This window comes from Mytilus californianus, unplaced genomic scaffold (assembly GCF_021869535.1).
Source record: "Mytilus californianus isolate M0D057914Y unplaced genomic scaffold, xbMytCali1.0.p SCAF_61, whole genome shotgun sequence".
Taxonomy (NCBI): Eukaryota; Metazoa; Mollusca; class Bivalvia; order Mytilida; family Mytilidae; genus Mytilus; species Mytilus californianus.
The window spans coordinates 94,326-108,671 of NW_026262714.1; the positions used below are offsets into that span (position 1 = coordinate 94,326).

The following is a 14,346-nucleotide window of genomic DNA, read 5'->3' on the forward strand; positions in this document are numbered from 1 at the left end:
TCCACACTGAGAAAACGCCCCTCAACTTGTTCTGGAGCTCCATCCACCACCTGAATCCACCAAGTGATAACATAGTTTCAACACCTGTTTGAACCCAGCGAAATTGTTTAGTCCAGCAACACCTCCATGCTGGCACGGAAAAAACATTCCCAATGTCCATGAAGACCCAGTCTAACTCCAGCTGAAAATTTTCAAATTTCCAGTTATGACTTGACAACTATGTACATATGTTTTAGATCTAAAATGAAATATTCAAACTTTATAGATTAAAAAACCTGAAAGAGAGTAGATAATATCTTGAATTTTGTTATTTTTTTATAGTTTCGTGCGTCACTGAAGAGGCTTTTGTAGGCGAAACGCACGTCTGGTGTATAAATTGTTAATCTTTGTATCTATACTTATACAGATATGATGAGTTTTTTGTTAATTAAACACACTTTAATTGTATCCACGTACAGTGGGTTCCTTTTTGTTTTGTGAGTATTTGATTTCGTGGTTTTACCATAGTCTGCTTACAAGCCTATAGAATATTTGTACTTTGTTGAACATTTAAATCCGTGGTTTACCTATATCCACGAAATCAACAACATTGGTATCCCGCGAATAATAATGAATTTACAGAAGTTTTGTTCTAAATGTATTAAACATATATTTCTTAACACATTTGCGTGTTGAACCAAATTTACCTCCGAAATTACATGTAACGCCCTTTTCAAACAGACCCAGTACAATATTGATTTCCTGGTGAGTGCATTTATTCAGTTGTTTACCAAACACGCTAGCCTCTACTACGCAGTGGGAAATCTAGTGACAAAATATTACCTCCCCTGTAAACACTAAAACCTAGATCTTTTCAATGTTTGTCCCATTTTAGCAAGGACGCTATCAATTATAAATTCACGAGATAATGTTCTGGTAAATACTAAAAGTAGAAATACGTTGAAATAAAAACAAAACTTCCATTTAATGTTAGCATTTCCCTCTTTAAATAGAAAACGACGAAAACAGCAGACTAAAGGAGCTTGGTGTAAAATTGGTTTAAAATGTTGCTATGCGAATAAGTTCCTGGAGCACCAACTTCAATTATTTTTTTTAATTGGCTGTATACCTCTCTAGAACATGCTAATTATCCGTATATATATGCAGCTAGACCAGAGAAAGTCTGGGAAAAAAATTCCAAAGGAATCGATTGATATGCAGCAAAGATTGGCACTTTTGAAATTAAGTTACTAAGCAAATTCAAACGGACCTTTTACCGATGTAAACATTGAATGTGAATAGATCGAGAAGACCGCAAATACATGTACAAAAATCGGGACGACCTTTTCTTAAAATTGTATAAAAAAAAGTAAAAAGATGCCTACTTTATAAGAATATTTATCTTTATTTTTTTAACCTGCACAGACAGACTTTTATATTGTTATATTCATGAAAAGACAATATTTCTATATTGAATTTTCATGTGACAAGATCAGACCGGTGTACTAGAAAACTTAGAATGTGATAAATAAGTATAGTTTAGGAAATTGTAACATACTAAAGACTTTGTGGAACACTCCAAAAATTGGAGATCTGAAAGATTTTTAGATTTTGTATGTACATGACTTTTTCCAATTTTTTTAATCAATGTGCAGCAAGGGTTAACATTTTTTAGATGTCAGTTTCACAAGCTTCTAATGCAATTATCTCGATAAATACTGAACATAAAATATCGTGTATTTGCATGTATATTTCTAATAACACATTTTAACTAATTATTTTTTTAAAATGTACAATTGTTATTTAGACATAACTTTTGATCAGTGTCGTCACCGACATTGTTTTATTATTGATTTATATGGTTATCGTTTAAAATAAATTGTGTTTAATACGTGATATTTTTTTGCGCAGTGTATTTTTGTTGTTTTGATTTATATACTTATTATACAAAAACTATTTTTCGTCAGCCAAATTTTTCTTTTTAACTTATGAAGTAAGAGGGAAATACTCCAATGATTCGAGTTCATTTGCAGAATATCTAACACAAAATTTGCGATTTAGGTCATTTATGCAGAAATCATAAAAAAACATAATACAACCGACTGTTACGAACAATTATGTAATACACCAAAACTGAATAAATGACAATAATTTGCAAAGGTGGGGAATAAATAAAAAGTAAAATAACAAAAATACCACCATCATCAATAAAAAAATTGCAAAAAGTCAATAAACATGATAACCCAGCAAACACACAACATTTTAAAAACATTTTTTAAATGTCATATGGACGTCTCTCACAAAATATTTCAATAAGATATCATTTAAACATAAAAAAAATGTTTATTTTATTGTTTTTGAAATGTTTTATTTCTAACATTTAAGTAAAATGTTTTTACAACATTAACAAAATATTATTTGCTAATATCTTTTATTCATGTTCTCAAACATTGTTCTAAAATATCCCGTAGATATTTTATAATATAAAAAAATAATATTTTCTTCAATTGGTATTTTATATTTTAACAACATTTAAAGTAAATATTTTCCAAATATCCAAAAAACATTCTACAAAAAAATGTTTTACAGAAAATATAGTTTTGCTATTTGCATAAAATGTTTTATAACGTAAAATTAAAATGTTTTACATAAAACATCTGAAAAATATCAGCTAAATGTTTTCTATAAAATATTCTCACATACACATTACTTAATAGTCTTACTGATATTTTATTCAACATTTTACGGATATAAAAATAACATTTTATTTAAACTTTATTCAAAACCACACAAACAACGTATTGTGGAATTAGCTCGGTTTTTTTTTCAGGATAAGATATAGTACTACATTTCGTCAATATCATGACAAGCAAGATACTATGGTTGAAATCCTTAATTGATATCTTGAAGATCCTTGAAGTCAGATTTTATTCCTTCTTATATTAAAATTCAAAAGAGTCAACATTAAATTAAGCAATAATGTATTAATAAACAATCACCTTTCTTTAATGTTTATTCATTTCGTTCGTGTATATTTTAGAAATTAAGAAATGAAAACTGTAACTGTACTAAGTTCAATTTTCGTATCGTTTATATGCCTTACGGAAAACCGACCTTTTCCGGAATCGACTTTTGTTTTATCACCGGAAATGATTTTGAAATTTGAATTTCGAAACGATGACAGGATATCAACAAAGAGAGCCAAGAAAATTGTTTGTTACGCGATATATACTCACTTGGTAAGAATGATTAATCTGTTAAGACGAAACTTGTGCATTCATTGTGTGTGTTCAATCATAATCGGAACCAAATTACATCTGTTTCTGGAGATGCGGATCAATGTTTTGAAAAAAGGGGGGCCCCTGCCCAAGGCAAGCAAACGTTTGGAGTGATACTTGTAAATAGTCTATACATTTATCTTATAAGTAGCTCCATAAGGGTGGTCGGGGCCCCTAAATCCGCCACTGTTCAAGCATCTACGTACAACAATTATGAATTTGTTCATTAATATAAAAAAAATATCAGGATATGTGGCTTGTGTGTTTGATTGCCAATACACCTTATTGCTATTTGTCCACCATTACTGGACTTGGACATCACAAAAGTTCCCTTAAAAAGTTGCCGTCATATAATAATATTTGACACCACAATTGAAAGTAATACACCTTATTGCTATTTGTCCGCTATTACTGGACATCACACAACTGTCACGAGTTCCCTTAAAATTTTGACGTCATCATAAAAAATATCTGATGCCACAATGGAAAAGTGATAAGGTGTATTATTGTATGACGTATGCTAACGTAAAAAGTTCAAGCAGGACAGATTTCCAAATACTGAAATAGCGATAAGGTGTATGAGACAGCTATCCACCAGAATTTAAATGACTTGGATAAAAGAAATTATAGGTCACTGTACGGCTTTCAAAACTGAGAAAACCAATGCCATATAGTCCACTTTGAAGCCTTGACAAACAAATGTTAAATTTTTCTCAACACAATTGAAACCAAACAACTAACTGCCTACATTAAATACACATTATGAAAAAGAAATTTGACAGGCTTAAACCAACAACAACTATTGCAACAAGCATGACTCAATACCTTGTTTCCGAAGCACACAAACAAGTTACAATAACACTAATATAAGCACCATTTGTGTATGTATGTATTTGCAAAACAGTAAATTAAATTTCCCTTAACAGCTTAATGAACATTACAAAGACTATGTAAGACTTCAGTACAAGCAATATAATATAAACTGTTGCTTAAAATTATATTTATTGCTTCATACATACAATGTACATACAATGTATCTTTTATTTTTTAACAGGAGCTAAAAGAAAAGCCACAAAGGACAAGTTCAATATGCAGGTTTACAATTTGGAAGTGGCGCAGGTTCTTTGGAATGTCTACAACCTTTCAGGAGAATTTTTTTTTGAAGTAAGATTTTCATACAGAATTACTGTTATTCCATATTTAATTCAAATATTTAGCATAAACAATGCATTACATTCAAGATTAAGGGCATACAATACAGAAAAGATACATCTGGATATTTGAATAAATTATTTTTTTTTGTGACAAAATAGAAACAAGTTGTTTATTTAAATTTAATCTTTTAGTCCAACAGTGTGCTTTCATAAACAACAAATATGCTTTCCTTCGAAGTATTTCAAATACATATATAAACAACTCATTTAATGACATCTGTGTGTTTCTCGGAAGTTAAGTTATATTATTATCATCATTGCGAAAACAATGCGTAACACTTCGATAAGTTATTATGTGCCTATAGTATACTTCTAGGACTCTATCATATGCCCTTAGATACAAATGACAAGTTATAAACTATGTCACTCTAAGTTTTAACACTTAAAAAGGACAATAAGATGTTTAATGACATTATGTAGCAGGGCTTTTAAAGGCCCCTACATGATACAATGCATTTAATGAAAACTAAAAAAAACCAAGAAAAACAACAGCCTGATTTATACAAAACAATAAAAGAAAAAAAATATGATAGACAACAATCAACAAGTATACTATAATGAAATAAGACTCTTGACTGGACACATATCTAGTCTAAAGTTTTTTATATGTTTTTTTTTTAATAACTAAATGAAGTTCAGTGTGGCACATTGCTCTCTCTTAACACGGTCAGCCATTTATCGTCCCCTTCCGACAGACTATCATCGTTATTTGTTTCAAAACTTTAAAGGGGAGGTGATGTATATCCTTCAGGCAACGTGAATCGTTCTATAATAAAGGAATGTGCAAGAAGTTTATATACGAATGTAAGATTAATTTTTTTTTCAGAAGCATGGCACAGCAAGAAAAAGATATAAGACACTACAAGACATTCCAAGTGATTTTGAATAAGACAATTGATTGACTTTTTCAATGTATTCTTAAATAAATCAAATAGTTGATGTAAAATGGTGTTTTGTTCTCATCTCTTCAGCCAATTATCAATGATTATTGACTTAAGATGTAACCCTATTAGAAGTGTAGTGTTTTAGTTTAGAAAGAGAAGTTGTATTGAAAAATCTGAATTTGGGACACAAGTTTTAGTCGATGTAACTTGAACTTAAAAATGTGTATAATGTTTGCGTAATGTCCAATGGCATATATGTCATGCATGTTCAGGTTGACATATGCATGATGTGTATAAGATAGGTAATAAAAGTTGAGAGTGAAAAACTAAACATTATACCATTGTGGTTGGAATGTGGGCTTTCTTGCACTGTCTGTCGTCTGTCCACCTACATTTGTCGGATTTTGTCCAACAAATATTTTCATCACTGTTTTTCCCAAAACTGCTGATAAAGATGAGTTCATATTTAATGAGCTGCTTGATAGTGATGAACTGTGATGTGAGAACATTTTTGTATCTGGCACCTGTTTCCTGTTTGCTTATACATTGTATTTCAAAATGTTGAATGTTCTCAAATTTTTCATTACTTTAATTAGTAATGCTGATGAACAGAATGACTTCATATTTGGTAAGTGGCTTGATCATGATGAGTTGTGTCTGCCATTTTGGATGTGTCAAAATTTGTAGATACTTCTTGTTTTTAGAGACTTTGAATTGAATTTCATATGCTTAGCAAAACAAATGATTTATTCTTGTTTGTATATAGAATTAATCACTGTGTATAAATTAATTTAACTAATGATTTGTTATTTAAAAAAGCAGGAAACTCAATCAAAAGTACAGAAATTTTTATATTGATATGATCTAGATATCAACCAAAAACATCTTCTTAAAACATTTTGAAAACATTTTTTAGGCACAGTCTCACTTGCAAGAAAACATCCAAAGAACATTTTTATAACATTATTTGAGGTTCATGATGTTTTTCAAACGTTCAGAAAATATTTCTAGAAAATATTTTTTAAAAGATTATCAAAATGTTTTATACGCCATTGTTTTTCACATTATCATGATATTTCTTTACAACATTTTAATTATATTATGCAAATATTTTAGAAAATATATTAGAAAACGTTTTAGCGATATATATTCTACCATACATTTAATGTTTTTCTGACGTTTTTTTGTGATATTTTCATGACATTAGACACAACATTTTAAAAACATTTTAAAGATGTTTTTGTGTTTGCTGGGAAACTAACAAATATTGCACAATCATAGATTATAAATCATTATCATAAAATAAACTTTTTAATTTTCAAAATATAACACATTTGAATATACATGTACATCTGTTAAAGATTTAAAGGAGTAGGTGAGTGGGAAATTTAAAATCTTCAACTTTCTTGACAAAACAAAAATGGCGTTTACTAGCATTCAGTGCAAGTTCGAGAATGACGGCGCATCTAATCACATGTGAAGAGATAACATGCACTTAATCCTCATTGGTCAATTAGATATCTTTAACCAATTATACTGGTAATTAATCCTGACCCTGATCACGAGATGACCATACTGACCCTAACTTCCTGTAATAAAAACTTGCATGATTCATGGACTACCCAATGCAAATTACCAGTTTCATTTAACACTATTGATGAGAATAATTTCGTGCCAACAATGTTTTTTTTTGTACCATAGAATGATTTTAATGTGCTGTATACATAGTTACAGAATACAGTTCGAAGGAAGGTTTGTCACCTTATCCGGACATATTATACTGATTCTATGTCGATCGGTCTTTGCTCTTAATCCTAAAAGCGGTCTGCATAAAGGAAAAGTAGTAGCATACTATACAAATGTTGAAGTCTTTTGTCTGGTCTAGCAGGAGATTTAATCCACGACGTGCCGATTTCAAAGTGATCAAGCTGACACGATAAAACAAAGACGGCATGATACTTTGAAATATCACTTTGAATGAACAGTTTCCTTATAAATATTTTTGAAACCCGTGCATCATTTAATTGTTAAAAGTACATTTTCATCTTTAGTAAATAATATTAAATTGAGATATTAGGTTTTCTTTTTACGTAATCATATGTTTGATATTTGCATTGGTGTACGCATTCGTTTACAAATCAGAATTGTCCCTTTCATTCTTTGTCTTTACTTGAAACACACGTTGCTACAAAAATAGTTACCATGTACGATTGTTAAATAGTTACACGTGTCCGTTACGAATTTGATAAGCAAAACATTTTTTGATACAGTGCGGGCATCACTTATGTTAGGATAACAGATGAATAAACAAAGTTTAAGTCTTGTACACTTTATCACTTCTTATGGTTCATCGCTTTGGTAATGATACATTTAGGTAGATTAAAATCAATTTTCCTGTTGGGTAATGTTAAAAATTCATTTTAAATTTAATTAAAAAGACAACATCTTGACTTCCTGCTAGATTTAAGAAGACTTAGTAATGTGACCATCAACCTGTAACATTTTATCCGGTAACAAATAGACGGAAAGTATATAACTACGTCTTGGAATTATATCTGGAAATAAGGTAGGAAATCAGATGATTGCATACTTACAAATGTACGATTTTATTTATTGTATATAAATAAATAATTTCAAGCAACGGAATAAATAATTATTATAATTTAAAGAACTTGTATTATTTAACTGTACCTTACTTGTCTGATAACATTATGGGTGCAGCGGCAAATATTACATGCATAATCAGGCTAACAATATTTAAGTGTTATATGATTATGTGATTGGTATTTTCGTGAACAAAACGCGTTACCACAACCCAACAATTGTTTTCGAATCTATCTTTCATCTGAATAAAACTTCTAAGCTAAGAAACAGCATATGAAAAATTGAGATTTGGTTAATCAGGCTTTAAGTTCAATTCTCAAACTCTTACATTCCATTAGACCAACGCGGCAGTAATGAATCTAGGTTTAATACTACATGTAATATGGTTAACGGATACGATTGAAGTGCATGGTTCGTATTACTAAATATTACCTACATATGCATTATATATTTGTGTAATAATAAAGTGATTGATTGGTTTCCGCAAAAGATCCTCATCTACATGTATTGGTGTCTTAGTTTGTCCTCCACAGTTTTCAATTTTAAATCCTATTAACTTCAAGATGTTAAATTTTCTAATTGAAATAATTCAATATTTCAAATTGAAAAAAATCGTCATTTGAGTTCCAGTGGACAATTTGTGTTTAATTGAATAGTGTACTATTTTATTTGTATCTTAACACCAATGTGTTGTTTTAAGACATTTAAACCTTCAATTATATTATTTCAAATGTCTATGCAGTATTGTTCTTCTTGACAATTGTTACCACTGCTTGGTCAATTAGCTAATTATCTACATGTATATATCATTATATTAATCTAGGACTAAATCTGATCGGTTCTAGCTACTTCTAAATCTACTCCGAAGTCGTTAGGTACTTTGAAAATGAATGTCTTGTCAAAATCTTCTATGGTTTACTGTTTAGCTTTTAAAAGTTTTAACTTCATATTTACTTTTGACAAGGATGGACCTCTCAATAGTTTTGACTATTAATATTTATTTCCATATATTCATATCATACTATAATAAATTAATGTTTTAAGTTTTCCGATTTAATTCAGTACTGTGCTACGTCTTCCTTAAAGTCGTTTATTGTTAAGACTTGCACAGTTTAAGCTTCAAATAATACAAGCGTGTTTTAACCTCACATTTCAGATACAATTATGCACATACAAGTCTTCATAACGATTGTCAAGATTTCATCTTTAATAGTTACAGCACAAAGTAAGCACATAAGAAAGTATAGAGTTCCTCACACATATGAAGCATTAATCATATAGCCGATATGAATAAAAAGCTAATTTTGAAATATCTCAATGATGAAAAAACACTAAAAATCATTATCTATAAAACATTATATATATATAGAACACCCCAAAAATTACATAAGACCATGCCGTTTTTCGTCAACTTTTATAAACAATTGTTATATTTAAATTGGCGAAAGGTGTACATACATGTCGATTATGATCACTTCGTATTCTTTATGGCTAAAACTCTATTCTCCTCTACGGAGACACTTAATCAATTGTGCACCTCATGAAATGCGGATAGTTGTTATTTACAAGACGTCATAGTAGTATTACTTTGAATTTGAAATTTAATAGACAGTAATAACAGAACTTTCAGTATAATACATTAAATAACACTTACAGCTGAGTATGCGATAAAGCAGATTGTTACCCCGAGAAAACATTGTCAACCGAGGCGAAAGCTATGAGTTATTCATGTAATGACCGCAAAAGCATTTGTTTATTTCTTTTTATTTGACAGTCTTGTCTAGCTCTAGACCTAGTAAGATGTCTTTTGACTATAACGAACCACAGGATTGAAAATCCCGAATAATGTGCTTTGCGAAAGGAATTGTGTGCTTAGCCAACGAGACAAACGTCAAAAGATCAAAACATTGTAAAAAAAACAAACTACAGGTACAAGCATTCGTATTGTATTTAACAATGAACAATTATATCTTGTTTTGCTATATAATCTAAGAAGGTACATGTACAATGTAGTGTCAGGAAGAATAATATTGTTTCGCACTCATAGTCTGATCTTTTAAGCTTGTTGATATCCAAATGTTTGTTTGTAGTGTTAACATGTTTTATTGATGAATAAATACAACATACTACTAAACAAACAATTTAAAAATGCATTAAGAAACAAAAGAAGTGTTTTAAACAAATATAGACACAAATATAATTAAAAAAAAACCATTTGTATTTACATGAGAGGTAGGCGAATATGTATAAAAAAAGTACATTTGTGAACAATAAACTATAACATAAAGATCATTATCGGATGTTTCATGTGAGTTTATATACATAAAAAGTTAGATCAGAGGGTAAAAGGAAAGAGTTTAGAAAAAATACACTGTAATTTCATAAAGTACAGGGAAAATTTGATAAAGATATCATATTGTAGATTTTAATATAGATTGATACGCATTATAAAGTTTGCAAAACTTTAAATTGAAATTTGTTTTGATCTATGTATGGTCTATCGGAGCAAAAAGTAACTGTTAAAATGGCCTTTGATAGCCAACTATACGGTATGGGTTTTCGCATTGTCGAAGGCCGTACAGTTGCCTATAATTGCTTTAATCCATTTTATTTGAACTTTGGTGGATAGTTGTCTCATTTGCAATCAAAGCTCATCTCCTTATTTTAATATGGTGACCTATAGCTGTTAACTTCTAAGTTATTTGGTCTATCGTGGAGAGATGTCTCATTGGCAAGCATACCATATCTTCTTATTTCTATAATGGTAGAAATCCGATTGTAAGACTTATTCAATATACATTAAATGTTTGGTATCTTTATACATAATGTTCAGTTGATTAAATTTCTACAAAAGTACATTTTGGGTTGTATCAAGTTTCTGTTATAGATATCCTTGGAAGGTACAGTTTATTCATGTTCTTGCATGATATATTTGACCAGGTATGGATCCACAATAGTAAAAACAGGTTTAATATTACATTTACTTAAAACAGAAATTTTAAGGAGAGAAGAGATGAACTGTAGTGCAACAGTTAGCGAGTTCCAGGATGTCGTTGTTGACGAGAGAACAACTAGTTGCAGTATATACAATCTTGTTCTTGTAGACATTATATATCAAAAAGCATTAGCACTACGGATATTGTGTTATGTTTATTACAGAACCGTTTATTTTGTTTAATTTTAAGATAAGATTGATAAATATAATACGTCATCATGTACAAAGAGGAAACTCTACGTCTATGGGTATCTTGTCTACTTTTTATTTTCCCCGTACCGTTTCGTTATGTAGTGAACCAATTGATGTTGTTGATCCTTTGATTTTATTTGTTTTAAATGTTATAAACATGGCTCTCATAGACTAAAGAATGAAAATGGGGAATGTGTCAAAGGGACAACCGCCCGACCAAAGAGCAGAAACAGCCCAAGGACACCAATGGGTCTTCAACGCAGCGAGAACATCGCGCTCCCGGAGGTGGGCTTGCTTCAGCAGGCCCCTTAACAATAATGTATACTAGTCCAGCAAAATGGACGCTATACTGAACTCCGAAACAATCAAATGAACAAAATTAAAAAAACAAACTCATACTTACGTAATATATCAACTCAATGATCTCGGAGAAACGTTTTTGCCTCGAGTGCGAAAGGTCGTGGGTTCGAACCCTGGCCGGGTCATTCCAAAAAACTGAAAAATTGGAATGCTTCTCAGCTAAGCACGCATCATTACGAAGTAATAACAGCGACTAGTCGGCTCGAACATAGAATGGTGTATCAAGGTAGCGTGACATGCCTAACTATGGAATGTTAATTTCTGAATTAGCTCGTTACAATGTGACTCATTATTCTAGTACAAAGCAGGAATAATATTCATATCCCTTTAACATGTTCTTGTCCAGAAATTGTATTTAATTTGCTGCTGGAAGTTAAACAGCCATTCATCATCGCCAATTTTTCTTACTCCACCAATCTACCATAATTCCAACAGACTTTACATGTAATTGTAATGAAAATCACAACAACATTAGGGTCAATTGTACATTATCAACTGGAAAAGAAAGTATATCAAGAATAATTTCATTAAAAAATCCACATATACGTTAACAATACCAAATGCAAATGAACAGCTCATTTTTGCTGTTCTTCATCACAACGTCAAGCTGAGGTCTTCAATCAAATTCACATCTCAGTGCAAGTTGAAAATAGCCTTTAGTGCAGGTTTTATTGAAATTAAAGATTTTAATCATTAGATCTACGCATTTAATTCATATCAAAGCAATGTGAGTTTTATAGTGCATTTTGAAAGAGAGGCGAAAGATACCAAAGGGACATTCAAACTCATAAGTCAAAAATAAACCGACAACGCATTGGCTAAAAAAGAAAAAGACCAACAGAAAAAACAAAAGTACACAAAACACAACATAGAAAACCAAAGACTGAGCAACACGAACCCCACCAAAAACTGGGGTGATCTCAGGTGCTCCGGAAGAGTAAGCAGATCATGCTCCACATGTGGCACCCGTCTTTGGTAATCTTTGAAATAACGTTAGACATTGCACAAGAGTCTACCCAAATCATTATTTAGTTATTCCGCCACCATATCAAATATCTTTTATTCGTGAACATTCTTTTTTAAAGTCAGAATCTGTTTTCAAATTGAGAAAGCTAGTCAAGAATCTATATTATTGCCTATAAAGGAACATCCAGTTCATAAACCTTTATAAAAAGGTTCTAACTCTTCAACTATTCTTGTGAAATTGGAAACTTAAACAGGTACTTGACTAATTCATCTACTCTTACATGTCTTAGTTGCGATGCATTATTATTGAATATTGACGATTTTCTAATTGGCCGTCTAAGTACTTAATCTATGTTTATGCAGTTTATTTTATCAAGCACATAGAAAGTTCATCATGTTCATGGGAAGAATAAATCAGACCTTTTATAGTTTTGATCGATCTGAAGGCTCTCCTCTTGGCCGGCCCGTTGATAAACGGATAATTTTCTTTCGTTATTCAAAAGTTTCAAAAACATTTATTGAGAAGTTGGACAGTGGGTTTCTACCCTCAACTCTCTCTGCCCTCTCCCTATTCTCAATTACCATCCACGCTTACACTTCACTCCCCATTACTTCCAGACGAAAATCAATCAAAAAACATGTCCAGCTTATCCCTTTTTCCCCTCTTTTCGCAGTTCCCGCCCATGAATCCCGCTTCCCGACCCCTCATTCCTATCTTTCCTTCCGCCTATCGACCTGTCGTTTTTCGTTAGATAAATTATCAATCATGAAGAACAACAGTAGTAACAGTTCAAACATGAGGCATCTGATTTAACGTATCATTTTCTGCTTATTGAAGATTCATCGAAACTAAATTTACAACCATTGTCCAGGAGACCATTTTTGTTTAAAAAAGTCACCTTTTTTACTACTGAGGTTCCTTTAACATGTTTAATACGTTCAAGTTAAACACACGTTTACTGAAAAACGTGAAGTATTCTATTCCGTATAATAAATACATACAGACTACTTATATTTGAAAACAAAAGTGTTGACCCGCGAAATTGATAATTATAAATGTTTGAAAGCAAACTTTAAATGGTTAATAAATTTCGTTACAAAATACATCATCGCATGTGATAGGGTATACAAATCAAAATGTTAATTAAATGAATTCCAGAAAACTTGGCACTAAAAGGAAAAGTGACACAGAGTTCAACATATTATGTATATAGTGCAAGCTACGCCATTACGGGACAAATAAATAACGAATGGAGCGGTGGATGTTCACATACAGGTGCAAATCAGCTTACGGCATGGTGGGGTTTGGAACTCCCTGAAGTAGTTTACGTGACTAATGTTCAAATATACTATAGGAATACCAGTAAGTATTAGAAGTTTTTGAAATATGAATTTATGTCAATTTTAAAATTGGGCTTTATGAAATTGATGATAATGTAACCTTTACATTTTGCGAGATTTACTATCGGCGTCCACTTTTCTGGTATGTGCAATGTTATTTTTTAAACATTTTCATCGACAAAATTGCAAAGAACTTTATAAAATACTGGATAAAACAAATATTACACACAAGAGCGTATATACCTATGTTGTAAGGAATCCGCCACCCCTTTTGCCTTAGAGATAGTGATTTGTTCTTTGTCAATATTCATATCGGGCAATTTGAGAATGAACTTCTCCGATTAGTTACATGTCACAAGATTTTTACCAGAAATGAACCCATTATTATCATATTTAAAGGCAAATATTGTATACAATTAATAATACGGGCAAATCATTTCGGCATAGAGACTGCAACCCCAATTTTCGGCAGAAAATTTGAGATAAACATTTCCATGTCTCAGTTTTAAAGAGGAAGACTTTTTAACCACTAA

The 14,346-nt window shown here is 31.1% G+C and overlaps 1 long non-coding RNA gene across 1 annotated transcript; it reads left to right on the forward strand.

Moving 5' to 3' along the window:
- The first annotated feature begins 2,621 nt into the window (after nt 1-2,621).
- LOC127707286 (uncharacterized) lies at nt 2,622-5,417 on the forward strand. Its single transcript, XR_007984746.1, has 3 exons — nt 2,622-3,218; nt 4,312-4,421; nt 5,298-5,417. It is a non-coding gene; the product is annotated as an uncharacterized LOC127707286 (long non-coding RNA).
- Nucleotides 5,418-14,346: the final 8,929 nt, after the last annotated feature.